This window comes from Lissotriton vulgaris, chromosome 2_2 (genome assembly GCF_964263255.1).
Source record: "Lissotriton vulgaris chromosome 2_2, aLisVul1.2, whole genome shotgun sequence".
NCBI lineage: Eukaryota > Metazoa > Chordata > Amphibia > Caudata > Salamandridae > Lissotriton > Lissotriton vulgaris.
The window spans coordinates 239,244,318-239,259,971 of NC_141688.1; positions in this window are offsets into that span (position 1 = coordinate 239,244,318).

Genomic DNA, 15,654 nt, shown 5'->3' on the forward strand with positions numbered 1-15,654 from the left:
CATCAGAGGTGGGATCTGATAGAGCACAAATTGCTATGTCGTTGCAGGAATGCATTATAATCATGAGTAGTCCGCACCTGTGCATAATCTTTTATTTTTATTAACATTTGTGTCATTAGATTGGTTATTGTAATAATGCTAAAGGTGAAGTGAGAGGCATACTTGTATATAACATGGCGAAATCAGCATTTCAATTACAAATGATTAGATGTAAGCCATAATGTGAAAAATTGCCCATGACTAATGAACATTAATATTCGTATGCTTATGTAAAGCATTGACTTAAATGTGTCCTGTAACAGTGATCACATGTGTCTTATTAAATGATGTGCTGTTTCTTATGTTGGCCAAATTCTGCAGGCCTCATATATATTCCTCCCTGCTGCTCTCGAGTTGGATTTGCTAGTAGAACTCATGTGTATGCAGAACTTGTTCTTTTTCACGTTTTCTGTTGCAGGTGGTGAAATGTTTCTTTGTTAGCTAGAATAATGTCTTTGTTTTAGGAGTTAGGCTTAGGGAGGAAAAAATACATTGAACAGCGATGCTGATAATGTGGGATGGTGTTCTTTCTCACCGAAAAGAGCCTAGGAATCAAGGTCATCAAACCAACGCTGGGAGCATCGCTGCTGCATGGAAAGTTACCTACGAGGATGTGTCTTGCATGGATGGGGTGATGTTGTGTAGTATTGTGTTACATTCTTTCTATCAGTTCTTGTATTGGACTTAGGGACAGAGTCCGGGGACTTTGGCCTTGCTTGAGAAGAGAGAGCATCTTAGAAAAGCTCTGTAGCTTCATGCTACCTGACCCATTCAGAGTGAATGGTCTTCTTGGGAAGCCTTCACTTGCTGGCACCTTATACAGTACTTGCCTAGCGAATGCTAAGTAGGGATGTCACGTTAGTGGTAGAGTAGGGACAGATTAATGCTTTTCACCTATGAACCTTCGATGAAAAAGACTATAGACATTGGTGCTGTTATCTTCTGTGTCCTGATTTTGGAATTGGTTATTTTGTGTAGGCTGCACCACCTTAACTTCACCTGTAGGTTTGGCTTTCTATTAGTTCCAATGCATTTCTGCACTCTTGTTTTGAGGTGTTTGTATATCCAGCTGTTTTTAGGTCTCGCCTACGCAGTACACATGCACTGCATAGGAGACCTCTTGTAATCGATTTGGTTTTGAAGGCAAAACCGTGCACGTATTGCATTGCTTTGAATGGCAACGCATGTACTTTTGGGGGTTCCCTTGCGGGAGCGAGCGGCGCCATGTGTTAGCAGTTATCACGCTCGCTCCTGCAAGGTAAACTCTGCGTATCCCTGCCGCACTCCCTCCACCCCTCCCACTTGTTAGGCTCGCCTTCTTTCCTCTCTTTCTGCTTGGGTTTCCAATTGGCTGCATGTAACTTTAGCATCACCCGAGTTCACATGTGGGTCCCTCGCACACAGTGTTTACTGGAAGGATGGCAGGGGGCGGTACAGCCAAGCCTACCTTCATCAACTGCTCATTCAACTCCGCCACCTTCCCGGAAAGCTGGAAACACGCTGAACTCACCGCCCTTCTGAAAAAACCCACAGCGGACCCCACCAAACTCAAAAATTATCGCCCCATATCGCTCCTTCCTTTCCCAGCCAAAGTCATCGAGAAAGCTGTCAACAACCAACTCTCCGCTTTCCTAGAAGCCAACAAATCCCTCGACTCCTCACAATCTGGCTTCAGAGCAAAACACAGCACTGAGACCGCCCTCATCGTAGCAACAGATGACATTCGAACTCTACTGGACAATGGAGACACAGTCGCCCTCATCCTCCTCGACCTCTCTGCAGCCTTCGACACAGTCTGCCACAGCACCCTTTTACAACGCCTCAGAAACATAGGAATACAAGGAAAAGCACTTGAATGGATCACCTCGTTCCTCACCGGAAGAACCCAGAGAGTCCGCCTTCCACCATTCAAGTCCGAGGCCACTGAAGTCATCTGTGGCGTACCACAAGGATCCTCACTCAGTTCTACCCTCTTCAACGTATACATGAGCCCCCTTGCGGCCATCGCTCGCCAACACAACCTCAACATCATCTCCTACGCGGACGACACTCAACTGATCCTTTCTCTCACCAATGACCCAAGCACCGCCAAAACAAACCTACACGAAGGAATGAAAGAAGTTGCCGAATGGATGAAACAAAGCCGTCTGAAACTGAACTCGGATAAAACAGAAGTCCTCATCTTAGGCACATCCCCCTCTGCATGGGACGACTCTTGGTGGCCGGAAGCCCTTGGAAAAGCACCCATCCCAACAAACCACGCACGGAACCTAGGCGTTATCCTGGATTCTTCACTCTCAATGAACAGACAAGTCAACGCCGTATCCTCATCCTGCTTCAACATTCTCCGCATGCTCAAAAAAACATTTCGCTGGATCCCCACCGAAACCAGAAAAACAGTCACCCATGCTCTGGTCACGAGCCGACTGGACTACGGTAACTCCCTCTACGCAGGTACCACCGCCAAACTCCAGAAGAAACTCCAACGAATCCAAAACGCCTCAGCCAGGATCATATTAGACATCCCGCGTAACGAACACATCTCTGGCCACCTGAAAGACCTCCACTGGCTACCCGTCAATAAGAGGATCACTTACCGACTGCTAACCCACGCACACAAATCACTCTACGACATCGGACCAGAATGCCTCAACTCACGATTATCCTTCTACACCCCCTCCCGCCAACTACGTTCTTCCAGCCAAGCCCTCGCCACTGTACCCCGCATCAACAAGACCACCATGGGAGGCAGATCCTTCTCATACCTGGCAGCTAAAACATGGAACTCACTCCCCACCTACCTTCGCCTTACCCAGAACCACCTAGCATTTAGAAAGCAACTTAAAACGTGGATATTTGACAAGTAATCCTCCTCTCCCCCCCTAAGCGCCTTGAGACCCTCTGGGTATGTAGTGCGCTAATTATCTGACTTGACTTGACTTGACCTTCCAGAGCTACCCCTACCGTCCTGCTGCCCACCTCAGAGACGCATCGTCAGTCAGGGACGCGTTGCTGCTACAACGGCGGGCACACACTGAGCAGGAAGCAGCAAGTGTGAACGAGCCCATGGGTTTAGGTGCCGGGTCAAACAACCTGAGACCAAAAGACAACTCCCTACCAGTACAAACTTTTTGATTTCCTTCTCAGTTCATTCTGGAGCCCTCAGGTCCAGGTAGCAGCACCTTTCAGTCTTCTGCAGTGTCAACAGCCCCAGTCCTCAGTGCCTGCAGAGTCGGTGCTTTGCCCTGAGATGTTTGAAACCACTCGGGTCCACGTGTCAACAGCCCACCCCCACTCCTCTTCTGGGTGGGTGTGAGCAACTGCTAGTGCTCTGTAGGGGGTGTGCGCAGCCCCCCAGTCTGGTCAAGTGAGAGCGTCCAGCCCCTGAGTCCAAGGTGACAGAGCAAGCGCAGTCTTCTCCGGAGGAGAGCGACCTTCAGTCCCTTGTCTGGGTGGCCCCTCTGTCTCCCCCCGCCCGGTTCTTCTTCCTTGCTCTGCCCAGGAGGACAGCTCGCCTGGGCTCCCGCTGTTTGAGCACGCAGGGCTGCCCGGACTGTCCCCTCACAGCTCCTCCTACTGGTGTACTCACAGACCATGGGCAGAGTAAGGATGCAGCGGTGTGAGGGCGGAGAAGGCGGCAAAGGGACCTCCCTAAAACAGCATCTCCCTCTGGGCAGCTGGGCTCGTGGGCTGTCCGGGTCTGTCTCTGTGTGTCCCGGGCCGGGGACCTCAGGAGGTGAGGGATTCTCATTACAGAGCTATGTGACAGGAGCGAGGAGCCTCAACCTCCGCACACACAGCCCCTCCAGCCTGGGCAGCCCCAGGGCTCAAGTCGGGGAACCACGTGGGTGGACGGCATCCCCCCACTTATTTTCGGAGGGGCGCCGTCCCCCCTGCCAAACCGCTAGACTTCACTCTTTGGCCTCTCTAGGACGAGGAGCTCGGCACCTTTCGTGACGTCACTTCCTGTTGTGACGTCACTTCTGGTGTACGACTTGTGGCCTGGGCAGCCCCGTCTCTCTCCAAAGCTCAGGGGAGGGTGTCCTCTCTGCCCGGACTGGTACGTACACCTTGTAGAGGGAAATCCACACTTTATTTAGAAATAGCACAATGTAAAGCTAACTTAGTGGTATTTTGCATGTTTGTAAATTCTCGATGTTTTTTTCAGAAGGCAACAGAGGCAGTTGAAGATCAAGTTATTAACAGCAGACGATCACAGAAAGAAGTCAAGTGTCAAAGCTGGGATTAAAACACCACATACACCACCCACATAGTATTTGTCTGTTCGACCACATTTCCCTGGGGGCAGCGAGGTTCGTAGAGTGGGCTATAAAAATTGCAGTCACTCAAACGAAGATTAAATGGCCTCTGACCGAGAAACCGGATCGATCAGCATCCAGGTTCATCTGATATAGCCCAGAGAGCGGAGTTGATTGGCCAGGGCTTTAGAAAGAACACTTTTGCGCTTGACTAACACAAACATTTGTTCAGAATTTGAAATTTGGCATCCCCTTCAGACCACAAGACACCTACCTAGTGAAACACACTTCCTAATAATGACCCATCCTTGACTGGTGAAAACTTGGATATTTGATAAGTAAAGCTCCCCCCCTCCCTCAAGTGCCTTGAGACGCTCTGGGTGAGTAGTGCACCATACAAATTTAAACTTGACTTGACTTGACTTGGCGGCAAAGAAGACGCAGGGGTCAGTCAGGGGGTGAGGTCAAAGTTCAATCAAAGGAGACGCTTCTCCTCGCCTTTTGCAGCCGCCAAATTAAGGTGTATACCGAGATTTTCATGCCTTGAGCACTGCAAGTCTTGTACTATTGCATCACACCAGTCAATCTGCAGCCAATTACTTGTTTTACAAAAATGCACTGCCAAAGTTAAAAAAAAATGGACTGAATCCTTAAAATGCAGCAGATTGACGTAGAAATTACAGCAGATCGCCGTGACAAGATTAAAGAATGCCTCACTGGAGTCCAGACAACAGGACACAGCATGGCACAGTCTGTAAATACTTGAGAAAGCATCTATTCATCAGCACCCCGCGGGCGTCAGACGGGAGTTTGGTAACAAAACTGTGTCTCAAATGCGAATAAAGTAAAAACTGCACTTTTCTCCGGGGGATATTCCTAGGGGAAACAGAAGTTAAGTTGGCATCAAAGACAGAAGTGGAAAGCTTGTTTTAGCGTGGAGGCATCAATCTCCCCCTCCCTCCTTGCAGATAGATGTCAGAGCAAGGAGAAGTGCTGTCCCCAAGTGCCTTTAATGTCAGTACCACACCAATCTCTGCACTGCATCCTCCTTCTGCAGTGCATAAGCGCATAAGCGCAGAGCGTTAATGGCCTCAGGTAAGATTTCCATTCATGGGGCCACCATTTCGGACTACCACCTGCCCAATGGTGGTTACAGGGTCTGATAGGCTCTGGGTCTCTCAAGTCCGCCACACTAGCCCACCATGCACAGCTGTATAGGTTTTTTTCCCCAGTCACCTGAATCCTGCTGCGAATAAGCATAGTGGTGCAAATAGCACGCAAACAACTGCACTGGAGTCAGACACTAATTATGAAACTTCCCCTTTCCAGTGTATTTTCTTTGCTCACAGCACAAAAGTAGCAATTCAAATTTTAATCACCAATTCAAGATGTCAAAAAAATAAAATTAAAATCCAGAGACTGTCAACAATGTATCACAATTGTCAAATAAATGGCAGTGATTAACAGAAGTAGCGAATCAGTGAATCACAACCTTGTATGGCAGAAATGTACTAAGGTGTTAAACCTTTCAAGCCCACCTAGCACTTTTTTTTAAACGCTCATTTCTCAAAAACTACTGAATGGATTTTTACTGAACCAATCAGAGCACGCAATTTTGGAGTAAACTTCTTCTTGCATGCTAAATTTGGGGTAAATCCGTTCAGCAGTTTGTACGTGAAAGCACAATTAACATAGGAGCTAAAATTGGATCACACTTCTTTTTTTCACCCCTTTAACTTTTTTCCCTTGAAAAAATGTGCTTGAAAATTAGCAAGCCAGACCTCAGCTGACTCAACTAAGAGACTCGCAAATTTGGTACGGATCTGTCCACGGTGCCAAAAGACCATCAAGTGAAAATACATTTTCAACAAAAAGCTGTCCAGAACCATAACTACACACTGGTGACCTCAGTCCCTACTGGGCGATACCAAAGGGGATGATGGATGGAGCGTTTGAGCGGATCAAACCCTCATCCCCAGTCAACTGATCTGGGTTTAATCCATCACCATTCTCCACCACACCAGTTCAGACATGGCCATATGCAAATCAGTCTGACCCTGTGCCTCATGGGAACAGTCCCGCCGAACTGCCAAGCCATGTCTTCCCTGGACCGGAAACAAGCACCCTGGGACCCAGGCTAGCTTGTATCCAGTGGCAAAGTGAGCAAGGGACCCACGTCTGGGCATACCCTTCCAACTTAGGGAGAACAAAACGATACAAAAGGGGATGATGGACAGAGCGTTTGAGCAAATCAAACACTCACCCCCGGTCAACTGATCTGGTTTAATCCATCACCATTCTTTAGCTCACTCCACCACCCCAGTTCAGACATGGCCATATGCAAATCAGTCTGACCCTGTGACTCATGGGAACAGTCCAGCCCAAATTGCCAAGCCATGGCTATCTTGAATCCAGTGGTAGAGTGAGCAAGGGACCCACGTCTGGGCATACCCTGCCAACTTATGGCGAACAAAGCGACACCAAAGGGGCTGATGGATGGAGCGTTTGAGCGAATCAAGCACTCACCACTAGTCAACTGATCTGGGTTTAATCCATCACAATTCTTTAGCTCACTCCACCACCCCAGTTCAGACATGGCCATATGCAAATCAGTCTGACCCTGTGCCTCATGGGAACAGTCCAGCCTGAACTGCCAAACCATGTCTTCCCTGGACCGGAAACAAGCATCCTGGGACTGGTTTCTGGCTAATCAGCCGTCATCAGGCAGGCTATCTTAAATCCAGTGGTAGAGTGAGCAAGGGACCCACGTCTGGGCAAACCCAGCCAACTTAGGGCAAACAAAGTGTTACCAAAGGGGATGATGGATGGAGCGTTTGAGCGAATCAAACACCCACCCCCAGTCAACTTGTTGGAGTAAGCCTCAGCAAGGCCTATCAGTGCAAGGGGTTTGGGCTTCTCTGCACAGAGTCCTCAGACCAATAGGAAGAAGTTGGCACAGAAACTGGAATAGAAAATACAAAGTTTAATAAACCTCATGAGGAGCAACTACATATACACAGCACCCTTCCGTAATGTATGAAGTAGCACACCGAACAGAAGGAGCATAGTCCTTTTATACCCATACAGGGGCTCAACAGAAGGCGGTACAAGTACAGAAGAAGGTTTTATGTACATATAAGGTCATATAGAAATGCACAGTCGACAAGCAGTAGGGGTTAACAGTTTTCCAAGACTAGTAAACACATCCTGACAGTTACATACTACTAACAGCTGCAAGGACTGCTGCAAACTCAACTGGGCATGTGCGAAAGTGGAAGATGCTAAATATAGATCATTTCTAGGCAGATTTCAAGAGCAGTTAACAGAAAGGTAGGACAGAGCACATGGTTGCACATTGCAAAAAAAATGGCTGACAGAAATACAAAATGGATTCCACAAAACGGGCAAGATAGTCTCTAGATAAAGATGGCTTCTGCTAATGCTAACCCGATCGCTGCCAATTTAAAATAAACTGATCTGGGTATAATCCATCACAATTCTTTAGCTCACTCCACCACCCCAGTTCAGACATGGCCATATGCAAATCAGTCTGACCCTGTGCCTCATGGGAACAGTCCAGCCCAAATTGCCAAGCCATGTCTTCCCTGGACCGGAAACAATCATCCTGGGACCAGTTTCGGATTCATAATCCTCATCAGCCAGGCTATCTTGAATACAGTGTTAGAGTGAGCAAGGGACCCACGTCTGGGCATACCCTGTAGTTATATTTGGGTCATAATTTACAGCAGAAAGCCATTTTTTGTTTTGTTTAATAACTTTGAGCCATCTGCATCAAATGCTCCAAAATAGTACACCCCCTTTAACTCTTTCACAGAAAGAGTTCTGCTGATCCAAGTAAGTGGGAGGTTCAAGAAAAACATGCATTGGCATAGCCAATAGGTCTCGCCTTTGGGCCCTTATAAGTGTTTAGTTATCTAGCACAGTATCCTTGGTGCAACATCAATGTTGCATGGCTAAACACTTATAAGGTCCCAAAGGCGAGACCTATTGGATATGCCAATGCTTGTTTTGAGTTTGTAATAAACAACCTATCTTTGAATCCGGAGTCTGTGATTCTTCTGAGTCGTGGTTCAATGGAACCGTGATGCATAATTGGCTAATGGTAATTTTCCTCCCCTCCACACTTTCAAACAGCCAAAAAGAGACATCAGCCAGGGGTTTCAGAGTAAATCGAGAATGTGGAACCCGGCTCCTTCATACTCGCTCTAGAAACCGACTTGGTTGTGTAAGCTGCTCTTACAAGTCAAGTCAAGTCAAGTCAAAAACCACTTTATTCAATTATTAAAAATTATAAAAGCATGCTATACAGAAGTAAAAATAGTTGCTCAAATTTTATCATAAAATCAGTTTAAAAAGAACACAATGTCACATTAAAAAATCAGTCAATCATATACATTACACTACTGTTATCAAACAATCCCTATCCTATTGTACTGCTAATCTTAACCTTCTACTGCGGAGTGATGTGACCAGAAAACTTGCCACACCAAATATAATTACAGGTGATTCCATTAATTGCAAGTGCCATAGTGCAGGTTTCGACTGAATGATGCTTTATCTTTTAACAGTGGAAGAATGAACCTTTTTCTGGCTTCATGATAAAAAGAACAGAAAAACATAAAGTGCATAGTATCTTGCAGCGAATAATCATCACATTTACAAGGTGCAATGTCCCCAGGATTACTCCATCCCTGTATGTCACTTAAAACCATATGGATTTGGTCAAGCCTAAATTTTGTCAGTAACCATCTATGGAAGGGGATCGTAACAATAGAAAGATACGGTTGCATGGTTAAGGACGAGATGAGCAAGTAATGAGCCCTAACCGTAGGTTTACCTATTTCTTCTGATTCCCGCTCAGACTCACAAGACTTGATGAAATTTGATTTCACCCACGTTAAATCAGCTTTAGTCAGCCCCTCAGAGTTAAAGAAAATATCGGGGCGCCCCAGCTTTGTGGTTTCCGTTTTAATATAGGTTAGCCACTGAATTTCCTTCGCCTTCTCAAGTTTCTTACAATCCTTGATTATCTTGTGGTTTAATGTGAGGTTGGGGTTCAGCCATAATCTCATCCATAGAAGGATGGGGGCCATAAGTATTGTGTCTGCAAGGTAACCCATCCCCAGCTCTAGGTGAATCGCAAAGGTGGCAGTTGATTGTGGAACGCCCAGGAGGGCACGGAAGAATTTATTTTCTTCTCTTTGGATGGAATCTGCTTTTACATATCCCCAAATTCCTGCCCCATACCTAGCTATTGACATGGTTTTTGCCCTGTATATAGCTAAACTTGCTTCACATAGTTTTACACCTAATCTTTTTGCAAAGCCTAGTATTGCAGCAGTCGAACTTCTCACTGCGTTCACCTTAGTTTTCAATTGCGGGGTCCACCAGCCATTGTCATCAAACACGACCCCTAAATATGTAAACACCTTTACCCTCGAGATTACTTCCTTATTACAGAAAAATGTTTTAATCTTGTTTTTTCTTGCACCTACTGACATAATGTGTGATTTACCGTTATTAACCACAAGGTCCGGAGATTTCATAAAGACTCCAAACGAGTCTAGTAGTCGTTGCAGACCGAGGAGGGTGAGTGCCACTAAAACGGCGTCATCCGCGTATAGGAGTACAGGGATGGACGTTCCTCGTATACGCGGAATATCTAATGTTGCCTTCAACAGGTTATCTTCAAGGGAATTAATGTACAGTGTAAATAGCATGGGGGCCAGGATACAGCCTTGGTGTACCCCCCTGCCTGACTTAAAATCTGCGGTACATTTTCCCTCCTGCGTCATCCTTATGGAAGCCTTTAAATCCCTGTGTAGATCTGCTAAGAAATACACCAAGGACTGGTCTAGGCCTAGGTTCAGCAACATGGTCCACAGCCCCGACCTATTAACTAGGTCAAAGGCTGTGGACAGGTCCATAAAACCCCCAAAAATGGAGCCCTTTGCACCCTTCGTGTATTTGGAGATTAATAAATGTAAATTTAAACATTGGTCCTCCGTTCCTCTACCAGATCTGAAGCCATACTGGGCGTTTGTTAAGACTTCATTCTCTGTAACCCACTGCGTTATTTTGGGTAAAATTACCTTCCCAAGAATTTTTACATTTAAAATTTTGGGTAATATAGTAACGCCTCTACTCCACGATTTATTTGTTGGAATCCAATCTAGTGGCATTCCTCCCAGGTCTTGGCAGGAAACTAATATTGTAATTTTTCAAAAGAAAGATAAACCTCCTCAGCTGCCCTCATCTTATCGACCTATTTCTCTAATAAATTCTGACTCAAAACTGTACTCAAAGATTTTGGCTAACCGGCTCAGGGGGATCATCGAACGTCTGGTCTCCCCCTGGCAACATGGTTTTATTCCAGGTAAGGATACTACGGACCATACCCGACGCGCTATTGCACTATTTGATGCCGCAAATGCTACGGGGGGGCAGATGTCGATGGTCCTCCTGGATGCTGAGAAGGCTTTTGATAGGGTTTCATGGGCATTCCTATGGGCAATATTAGATCAGAATAATGTTGGACCTTGCCTTATGAGATCAATTAAAACAATGTATTTCTCACCGAAGGCTAGGGTGTTGGTAATGGGCCAGGAATCTGGATTTTTTAACATATCCCGGGGGACTAGGCAGGGATGTCCTTGCTCTCCGATTCTTTTTGCCCTCTACATAAATCCTCTTATTCTTAAACTTTTACAGGCTGAGGCAATTAAACCAGCTATACTGGGCCCCTACCAAACCAAAATATTAGCTTATGCAGACGATGTGGCTATAATAACACCACAGCCAACGGAGGCTATATTAGAAATAGAACAAATTACTCAAGCCTTTGGTCAATTATCAGGATATTCCTTAAATAGGGATAAAACGATGGTAATTTGCACAAATAATATCCACTTTACTGATCCTAGAAGGGTAGAATCTGCTATGTATCTGGGAGTTCGAATATCTGCCAAAATTGATGAGATTGTAAAAATTAACTACGAACCACTGCTCCAAAAGATAAAGAAAGAACTCAAAAGGATTGATGGACTACGTCTCTCAATCATCGGAAGAGGTAATTTTCTCAAAATGAATATTCTACCCCGGGTTCTATATCTGTTTCGAGCGATTCCTCTTCTTGTGGAAGACTGCATTCTAAGGGGATTAGAATGTCAAATGGGTAAATTTGTGTGGGGTTATGGTAAGGTTAGGAGATCTATCCGGAAGCTCTCCTTACCCATCACTAGAGGAGGTTTGACTTTACCTGACCAGGGACTTTATTCATGGGCTGCCTTTCTACAACAGATGATGGTATTATTTCATGTTAAACCACTGGGATATGAGGTGGGGGGCAATCACATACCTTCAATCTACGAGTTGTCTATCGGTGATACTGCTAATGGCCTGCTACTGAAACAGATTGAACCCTCATATTATAAGAAAATTAAATTTAAGGTTATAACAAACGCTTGGGCTTGAAAATTCCCAAATACAATAGATATATCTCATTATGGCACTCTTTAATACTACCACCTCAAATATATGACGCTATTTCCAGACGGTGGGAAACTTTAGGAGTATTAACAATAGGAGACTTTATGCTCCCCAATAACGGTAGTAGATTTCAACAACTTCAATCTAAATTTGCTATCACCAATAACAGTGTATTCAAATTTATACAAATCAACACAATCATAAATTCAAAACTTGTTAATATCTGTCTGGATAATATTCCTCTAATTGATCGTCTGTCTAATCCCTCAACTAGGATAGGTACCATCTATGAAACATTAATTGAAAACCAACAAGATGACCTAGAATCCACCGAAGTGGGCTGGTCAAGGAAACTAAATAATCCCAATGTAGACATCGACATGTCTCTTATACTATCGTCACAGCTGTTTATGCCCTCCAATTTGAAAGCCCAACTATATAAAACTATTTTTGATTTGTATTTTACTCCGGCTAAACTCTTCACTTGGGGGATAAGGCCTACTTCAGAGTGTCCAAGGTGCGGCAAAGCAGCGGCAAATCTATCACATATGCTCTATGACTGTGAGAAATTGCTAGCACTGCGAACAATGATTGCTGGGTTCTGGCAGGAGGTGTTTGGGCATCCAGTAGCCGAATCTCCCACCCTCTATATTTTGGGCTATGATAACACTCTGAATCATACTAAGGCGGAAGAAGCACAGCTGTATATAGAATCATATTAACAGCCTGCTGGAAGGATGTTGATCCCCCTAACTTTCAGATTTGGTTGTCTAGGCTTTTAGGTATGTACAATCAAGAAAAGGCGATTTTCGCATGTAAAGGGATAAAGCTTAGAGCACGTGGTATTGAGATTTGGAAACCAATAGAAAATTGGAGAAATGACAATAGAGATTGTGGCTAAACGTATGTAACCAGGCCTATACTGCCTTAATCATCTGTTGTTTCTTCTCTATGTTTTATCCTTAATATCTCTCTTTCTCTGAAATGTGTATGATCTTTTCTGAACCCTCGTTATAACACTGTTGTATTTCTTTTGTTTTTGTCTAATCTTTGTTCTCTCTTTCTTTATGTATCTGCAATTGTAAATCACCAAATAAAAATTAAGTAAAAAAAAAAAAAGGAAATGAAAAAAAAAAAAAAAGAATTTTTACAGAAGAGTCTAATAGTAGGTCTGTAACATCTGGGGTCTCCCCCTTTGTCCCTTCTTAAAAACAGGAATTATGGTTGAATGGGACCAAGATTTAGGGAAACCATCTATAACTGTCTTATTAAAAACATTTGTCAATACTTTCGCCCAGTATTTGCAGTTAGCTTTATACATATCAGAAGGAATGCCTTTTGCCCAGCCCTCTATAGCTTTCTCAACCTCTTCCAAGGTGAAACTAATTGGTTCCCAAGGGGGGTCAGAAAGAGGTACCTCAAAGGATTCCAGCTCAATGTTACTCCCATATATGTTCTCAAAATGGCATAGCCAATCCTCCCCAGAAATACTAGCTTCCATTATCGAGTTCTGGGTACACATGAACAAGGGGTTATTAACGATTGCCCAGAACTTAGAGCTGTCTTTCAATGTTGATTTATCCATTAATGCGTCCCAGGCGTTCTTTTTAATTTCTTCCTTACGTTTCCTCACTACTGATGAATACTCTTTCACGAGCTGTACAACCAAAAGCTTATCTCTAGGTGTTTTATTAAGAGCCTTCTTAAGTAGGTTGTGTGCTTTAGTATACTTCTGGTCAAACCATCCCTTAGTTGGGTTTGTTTTATGGCGTATAGGGATTGTTAGTTCTTTAGACACTTGTAGACAGATTGCTTCAAATGAGTCAATTAAGTCTCCCCCATATTTATCCGGGTCTAAACAGGTGTTCAATTCTGAGCCAACCTTCGAAATAATAGAATTGAGGAAATCTTCTGGCGTAACTTTGTTCCACTTTAGTCTCCTCCCTTGATCTTTTGGTTTTACTTCCACTACTGCTAGTTGTGTAGATATTTTATTAAAAAGTGAGAGACTATTGTCTAAGACCACCACTACCGGATTATGGTCACTGAAACTAGAGTGTATAGCATTTTAAAATAATACATGGCTTAGAAGCCCAGGAGATAAAAATATGTAATCTATTACAGATTCACTGTTTCTAGCTCTATATGTAACTACACAGTCACTGCTTGCCAGGAACCCCACCTCATACAGGTCATTTGTGGATAGGAGTGCCTCCATTGCTTGACCCTTCGGACTATGCTCAAAATGTTGAGGTGTTGTATAGTCCGGGCCCTCACTGTCCTTGTACTGGCGATTTAAATTACATCGATGTACATTAAAATCACCCATCAGAATATAATGGACAAAAGTGGTTTGATTTTCCTTATAAGATGATAAGAAATTTGACAAAAAATGAAGATGCTCATTTGGGGGCCCACTTTGCAATGAATTGTAACAATTAATAAGAATCAGCTTGATGTTACTGGCAAAGGTTACTTCCAGTATTAGGAGGTTTGTAGAGATACATTTAACAACTTTAACTCGACCAGCTAAATTTACTGAGACCAAGAACATGAGACCCCCTCTATCTCGCCCCGCCTGCGATTACTCAGCAGGTACATAATAAGACATAAAACCATTTATCCAAAAGTCACTGTCTTTGTCCCACGTCTCTTGTAAAGCAATGATGTCATAATCTTTCACAAAATTTAACCAAACATTATCGTCCCTTTTGGACCTCAGGCCTGCAACATTCCAGCTTAGTATTCTTACATTTCCTCCATGCCCCTCAGTTATGTTTAATCTATTTTGTTCAGGTGTGGGGGACCCCTCAGTCAAGATGACTCCATTTTGTACATTTAAGGGGGTCGAATTAACTGGACTGGCTAGTCAATCAATCTCCTCTAGCTGTGATACGGGTGAAAATCTATTCGACAGAACCAGGCCCTCCCTGCTCTCCTGTGCAGGGGTATGATGATGTGCCCTGTATCGCCCCCATGGTTTTTGTGTGACCCAGGTATGTTGGTGGACAGGAAGGGTTGGGCTTGGCCTACTATGTTTGCTATGGCTCCGAACCGGGCCAACCCTTTCACCCTCAATGTGCGATTTCAACTGTGGGTAGAAAAAGCCCAATGGTATAACTCGAATGCCGCCGTCCTATGGGCCTAGTTATGATGCATCCCAGAATAAACAACGTGCCTCATCAGGATTATTAAAATTTACAATGAGGCAATCCCCCTTCAAGTTTTTTTTAGTGTAGCCCAGCCAACCTACCTGTCTACCCATGGTTATGCTAGCAGAGATGCCTTTTTCCCCGGTACAATTTTCATTGCACCACTTCTTTATGTTTTGCAACAAGACATCCGGGGATTCTACCTCACCTGCTTTTAATGGGGGAACATTTACAAGGATGGCAACAAAAGGGGTGGCTTCAGGGGGAAGGTTAATAGGTGGGACAGGTATCAAGGATCTATCCCTCCTCAGGTCTGTGCTAACAGGTACTGATTTCTCCCGAAAAGGGGGGGTTGTAGGGCCTATACCCACCACCTGGATATTTGGACCACTTACGACCGGTAGTGTCACTAGATTACTTGGGTGCATAGTTGAAACTTGCGGACCAGAGACGGTAGAGAGAACATTCCCAACCCTTCCCTGTAAATTCTGAGGTATTACAGCTTTTGGCGCCTTTGTAGGTATGACTGGCCGCTGACTAAGGGAGTGGTCCTGTGTCAGTAGATAATCATTTAAGCGTTCACATTTTTTCATAATCCTGCTTACACATTCATTCAAAGTTTCAATAATGTCCTTTGATATCCGGATTAAAATAGTTTCTAGTCTCTCAGTGAAGATTTTTTCTACTGTGTCCCT